Raw genomic sequence first — 7,091 nt, 5'->3', positions numbered from 1 at the left:
TACAAAAAAACACGAAGTCTATTTGTGTGTGTGTATACTTCTATTTAAGTGTAATAGTGTTAAAACTCTTACGGCGAGAGAGTGAGCGATTTGCAGAGAAGACGTGAGAAAAGTTTCTTCAGAGGAATTGCAAGTTTCTCATAAACTTTTTTGCTTGGCTGGTTTACTCGTTTCAGTTGAAAATTATTTCATGTTAGGTTAGTGGCGACAACTACTTCTACTAGTTTATCAAATATTTACATAAGGATGCCTCACCAGAAAAGTTACATGCACCGAAATTATGAAATCTATTATATTTAAAGACATTGAACACACAATATTTCGTAAAAATGTTAAGATTTATGTGAACTTGACCGATTTGAAAATACCTTCAAAACTTTTGAGTCCGATGAAAAATTTGTAAACATTTTTTACCGACCTTTTCAGCTTAAACTCTTCTATCATGTGAGGGAATTTTTTTTAAAAGATATTTTGAAAAAAACTAATTTTATTTATAAAATAAAACTATTTTGGAGGGATTTTAAAGTGGGCCCAGCTTACGTTTATCTTAATGTTTTCCGAATTATTTGGCAGAAGTCTTCAAATATAATAAATTGTATAGTTCTGATAGAAAAACGTACTGACTTCTTTTCTTTTTTTTTGGAGAGTGATGTACCCTAATTGATGCTGGATTTATTAAATTTAAACGTTTGTTGATAAAATATAAAGCACCTACATGGTATAAGCAATGAGGATCAATTTATCTTATTTTGTAATCATTTATTATGCACCAGCATAGTTTCTTTGAAGAGCACGAAATACCGTGGCTCCTCCACAGCACTTACCGCCATAAATACTCGGTTGACTCGCGGCTGCCACCGCCACTGTGAGGGAACTGTCTTAGTAGTATTGAACTTGAATGTTACACCTTTTATTTGAGGTGATACTTTTTCGAGATCGATTTATGAAGCCTTGAAGAATTAGAAAATGCCCAGAGTTTGGTGTTCTTTCCTCTTTACTATTTAACTTCACATCTTGAAGCTTCATCAGCCAACCTAGGGAGTTTTACTGATCTCGTAAGCTGTCGAAAGCGGCTATCTCTCCAATCTTTCCTAGACTATTTAGTAGAATGTAGAATTAAAGACCTGCCCGCGCTGGAGACAGAATGACGGAATGCCGACTGATGTCGTCTGAACACCACCAACATAGTGGAGCCTCTATGCTCCTCACTGGGTAATATATTTTGGGCTTTGGCTAAACAGAGCCATCTCCAAGACGCACCAGAAGATATCCCAACAAACTCGCGGTCGAGAAACAGACTGTTATCGCCGTTGTACAGATAGGCCACAAACCAGTTTCGTCGATAGGCAATCACTGCCTGTACAAACTTCCACCCTGCAGACCCCCTAAAATGACGCATTTAAAGTCTGGATGCTGTAGCAGGTTAAGTCATATAAGAAGGTACGCCACATGACACCAACCACTTCTTCACTTACGCCCTTAACCCCACCCTGCTAACATCGTTCTTCCTTTAGTTACTTGGTCTCACCGCTTTCCAGACTAGCCGTTTTAGGCGGGGGTTAGTAGTAGCGAATATACCGGAGTAGCCACACTCACCTTTTCGTGATTATTGCATCCGTATCCAGAAGGCGCACTATACCCGATTGCATACGACGAGTCAAAAGAGTTTCGTTTAGAAATTTTCGTTTCCTATTACATTCTCGAAATTAACTAATCACAATCTGCGATGCTTTTGATACTAATGGGCAAATATATAAGTTTAAACACGCAAGCAAGCGATAATGGACTAATCCTCTACTAGTTGCAACACAAATAATTAGAGCCGTTGGCGCCAAAATATTTACATAAATTATTGTCGTCGTTGACGAGGAGAATGTACAGGGCTTAAAGCGCTGAAATGAGTCTCATTAAAATCAATTTGCATGCTGTGTAGACGCTTAAGACGCTTAAGCTGCACACTTCCGCTGGGCCAGGCTGGCGTCGTTTAGCCGAAAAAAATAAGTCGTAACGGAATTACCACGCACAATCTGCTATGCAAGGTCAAATGTTAATGCGTTTATTTTATGGCATTGTATGTATATCAACTGTATTCACAAAGTGTTTCTAAAAAAATACGCTTCATTCTCATACATTTCTTAAGCCACAAAATGCGCCCCCCCACAATGCGCCCCCGCAAGTACTGCATACGCAAAACCAAATCAAATAAATAATTTAATTCCTTCGTAAAGATATTGTGCTGCGTAAGTGCTGTATCAACAACAACAGTGCAACATGGGTGTTTTTGATTTGCCGGTACTTAGGCGGGGTGAAGGAGTGAATGAGCTGCTAGGGCAAGAAAGTTGCAAAGCAGAAAATCAAGCAGACAGGATAGCGCATTGCAATGCCAAAGTAATGCAATAATCTTGGCTCCAGACATATGTATAGCTACACATAAACTCGAATACATGCACACGCATTAATATGAATGCATTAAATAGCATATATGTATGTACATACACTTACCCAACAAACACTACAAAAAAAAAATGTTAAAAGCGGTTGAGAAAATCTTACTACTCAATATGATTTTCAGCATTGTTTATCATTTGAAACCAAATATTTTCTAAAGTTTTTCTCAAACATAATTTATCGACTAAAAAACGGTTTGAGATACATTTGAGAAAAATATTTAGCGTATCGTTCCGCTCTATCAGTGTCAACATGACAGAGATATCGTAGTCTATTGATAGTGTGCTACATCAGTCGCAAAATGGCTCATCAACCGAGCGGTCGCTGTCATTGGCAACATAAATAACTACACTCTTTGACTCTTTTTCTTGAGACTCTTTTTCGCATGTCAAAATGTGCACTTTTTATAACATCTTTCAATAGAGCCCCTTTGACAAAAACATGAATTTTATTTAGAAACTTTTGATTAAACAAAACTAGAGAAAATTACTACATTTTTCATACCTGTTTTTTATTCATCGTTCCAGTTCTGAACTTTTTCTTCCATGTGGTTGTTGTTATTTTTCTCTCTTTGTGAGAGAAAGGCATGAATCGACCTTTAGTGTTTCATAGTAAAAACTACGAACTATAGAAATCCACTAAATTCAAAATGATGCATTTTCCACGCATCTAGTTTTAGTTCGCCATTTCCGATATCAGATATTTATCTGTCAAGGGATTGGCAGTGTTGCCAACCACGCAAACGAATTTCTGTGCCCGCTCTCAGGTAAAAATGAAAGATAGTCTCAGATGTAGTTATCGATAGGTTTGTTCGTCGAAAATCCAGCAAGAATTATCCAACATTCAAAATATCAGAGAGCAAGAAATTTGCAGTTTGCCTGCCAGCTGGTGTCCACGGTTGCATTTTAAACTTAAAAACTTTTTATAGAATTTTTTAAATTTTTTCAGATGGACAAAAACAGGATTAGCATGTATATATCTTGTTGTTCTGACTTTCTTTAACATACATTTCAATTTCTTTATCGTACTAGCTGTCGGCTTTCTTAAATCGACTCCGGTTGCAATTGCATTCCGATTGCGAATAAAATTTTTTTTTCAGCCGAGTACAGTTCAAATCATTGCAATTAACTAAATTAATTATATCAACAAATAGTTACTTAGTTTTTTCATAAAAAAATGCTCATGTATTTTAAGTTTTATGATAATTAATACAAATTCGTACGAATTTTTTTCCCGACGAACAGAACTCATGACTCGCAATTTGTCTGTCGGAAAATGGCTCATCGTTCAAGTGAATTTAATTAAATTCCACAATACATTAATTAAATTCATTTAATTTACTGATCTTATTGCTGCATCGATAGGATGCCGGTTGTGTTGTCTGCTTAAAAGTAAATAATAATTTTATGATAAAAGCAAAATATATTTGTTATGTAAAAAATTATGAATTATATTAAACGAGCTTTTGCTTATTTGAAATGACATTAATCAAAACAAAACAATTTTTGTGGGGAAAAAGCGCAATACACCCAAACGCGGAGAAAAAAAATTGAATTTTTTTGTGCTAAATAAATGCATTGTTTTAAGAATTTTTATATTTTTAATAGACTTAAAAATCTTTTTATATAACATATAGTGTTCAAGATGAATTCTATCGTCTTTGTTTTCAAAAAATTACTTTGCAAACTGTAAGTAACTAGGATAGGTTAGGTTGAGGTGGTTGCTAGCACACCTAGGCCATTAAGATTTTGGGCCCGTCGTAATACCACGCGGCACGTTAGAATCCTCGTACTCAAACCATCGTGTAGAGTATGCAAAACTCAAAAGTCGCCGTATTCCTATTTCGACTATGTCGGTTAAACCTTTGATGTATTCTGATCCCAAGAACTTGTTTTGTAAAGTGCGGGACATTCGCATAGCAGGTGTCATAAGGTTTCTGACTCGTTTTCATCTCTGGAACTTGGGTAGAAGTCGTTGTGGGGAAGCTGTGTAAGCACAAATAAAAAATCCTGTCTTATAAAAAATTGTTGTCTTTCTTTTACCTACATATATACATCATTGGCAACACTTTGAAAACTATTCAGAAAAGGAGTGATTCCCAAATGCATCTCAAATTGAGATTTACCAAAAATTTGTATAGGGTAGTTGCCACAAATACTTATCCACACACACGCACATCATCGCCAAGCGCTACATACACACTGCATTTGACTGCAGCTATGCCTTGGCGACGCTTTTACCAGCCAATATCTATGCATGTTGCGGCGAATGTTTGGCTTGCATGGTTGCATGGTGTATGCTCATAAGGGTGCTCCAAAAATGTATGTGAAAAAGTAAAGTCGGCATTTTTATGCTCTCACCCCCTAGGATTCTTCTTTACCAAAAAAAATATATCCCTATTTTTTCTTTGAAATCAAAAATATGTAGGGGTCGCTCAAAGCGCTCAAAATTTTCCATGTATTTTAAATGGGGACAAACCCACTTTTCGCAGAAAATCAATATTTTTCGAACGGAAAAACCTGTTCTCTGCAGGAGATTCCCAGTTATTCGTTTAACTATTTTTTCATAGTAACTACATATATATTAAAGGTTCGCCGAAGCTCACAGAAAATGTGATGGGTTAGTATTAAAAAAATAGTTAAATAAACAATTTGATATTATTATTGGAAGTCTTCAGAAGAGAACCAGAGTTTTCCGATCGAAAAATATTGATTTTCAGGAATTCTATACCATTTCTACGAAAAGTTATTTTCTTCCATGTAAAAATACATAGAAACCTTTGAGCGCTTTGAGCGACCTCTAAATATTTTTTGATTTCAAAATGCAAAAAAATTCTGTCTTTAATTATTTTGGACGACCCTAATCTACATACGCATGTATGCTCAAGGGTTTGTGTTGCGGAAAACCGCGTAATGCAGCGTCAGCAAACCATTAAAGCACCAGCAATACAAACAAATAAACTGAAGTTTGAGTACATATGTGGGCGGAGCGCTAATATACATATCTACATACATACATTACGTATACGCACTACGTTGCATACCCATGAATACGCTTGTTTCGGTATGCGTGCATAATTATGTATTTATGTATGCATGCGTTGTCGATTGAGCTTTGCCATCAGCAGACAATTGGCGGTTGACGCTAGTTGGTGACATTTTGCGTGCGGTGCATACGGCGATGCACTTCTACTCTTTAATATTTATGTACAAATTCATTACACACTGTGAATAAGCAAGTAAGTTGAAGGTAAGTATTTGTGTAGTCTAAAATCTACAACCATAGCTTTGATATAGCTGATTGTTGTGTCCAAAAATTTAAAAATTCGTGCATACTTTTTGTAAAAATTGATGGGATTCAGTTGTATTAAAGTCACGAAAAAAAAACCGGTAGAGCATTATTAAAATTTTTAGCGTAATTTTAGGCAGCATAGCTTTTGATTGTTGCAAATATCAAAATTCATAAGTTTAATAATATGCATAACATTTAGTTTACTTTTATTTGTAAAAAACAGGATTTGTCGATCATTAGTACTAACGTATATAAAATATGGTGAGCACTCTAAGCTTAAAATAAAATAAAATGTATTCAAAATCTTCTTGCCTTCAAAATAAAACCAATTTGTAGCTCTGATGAAGCGCACAAAAGCGTAGATACTTAGCTCTATCGCTGAGTCCTTCGTAGAACATTTACGAATGCAACCCTCAGCTGCGAATACGAAAAAATTTGCTATCACTGAGTCCATGTGAACTCGAAAAGTGCTGCCAAATTCAAATGCCAAATTTTGAAGTTTCGACATCAGCTGGCACAATGTAAATAAAAAGCGCTGTTTTGCATTTAATAAACAAAATGAATTTTATTTGGAGTGCGGGAATAATCTTTTTCAATGAAGAAAGGCGACAAAATTTTGCAATACATAGTTAAAATGCAGCGGAAAACTTGACTAGATGCCTTTAATCCTTTGGAATTGAATGACACTGTACGAAGAAATTTCGGTCATCGTTCAGTCTCCTAAGTACGATCAACTGATTTCCCAAAATTGCCTACAGCTGAGATCACCTGTTTTTTGGCATTCGCTCTTATCTTTTAAAATTTCTTTCTTTTCTATTACAATTTCTTCCATTTCTATTACAATTTATTCAAAATACACTAACACACTGAACCAAAAACACACCTACAGCCTACCAGAGAAAACGGTAAGAAGAAGAGTTACGTTACATATGGAACTTTAGCATAGTTTCGGTTGCTGAAATATATAATTTTACAAGTTTTAATTTACAGGCTTGTTAAAAGTTTGCGATAATATAAATCAGTATTTATGAATGTGGTTGAGGAGCTAAAAAATTACAACTCAAGTGTTGCGAGATCGTCTTCTAAGAGTGAGATCGATATGTTACCTATAGCCCTATTAACATTTTCTGATAGTTATGAAAGAAGTTTTGAATACATTGCAGTCACGGCTATTCCCTCAATAGATTTAGCTGGAAATAAAATACGAGAAAAAAACCAAATGCGAAAATGGACTGACTGTCATTGTTTTCATAAAGTTTACGCTTCAGAACAAAAAAAAAAACGGAAAGTGTTAGTTCGGTTTATGCATTGACAAAAACCAAAAAAAAAATAAAATAAAAAATTTATCAAAA

This window comes from Rhagoletis pomonella, unplaced genomic scaffold, assembly GCF_013731165.1.
Source record: "Rhagoletis pomonella isolate Grant_MI unplaced genomic scaffold, Rhpom_1.0 Rhpom_scaffold_02382, whole genome shotgun sequence".
Classification (NCBI taxonomy): Eukaryota; Metazoa; Arthropoda; class Insecta; order Diptera; family Tephritidae; genus Rhagoletis; species Rhagoletis pomonella.
This window is presented reverse-complemented; position numbering follows the sequence as displayed.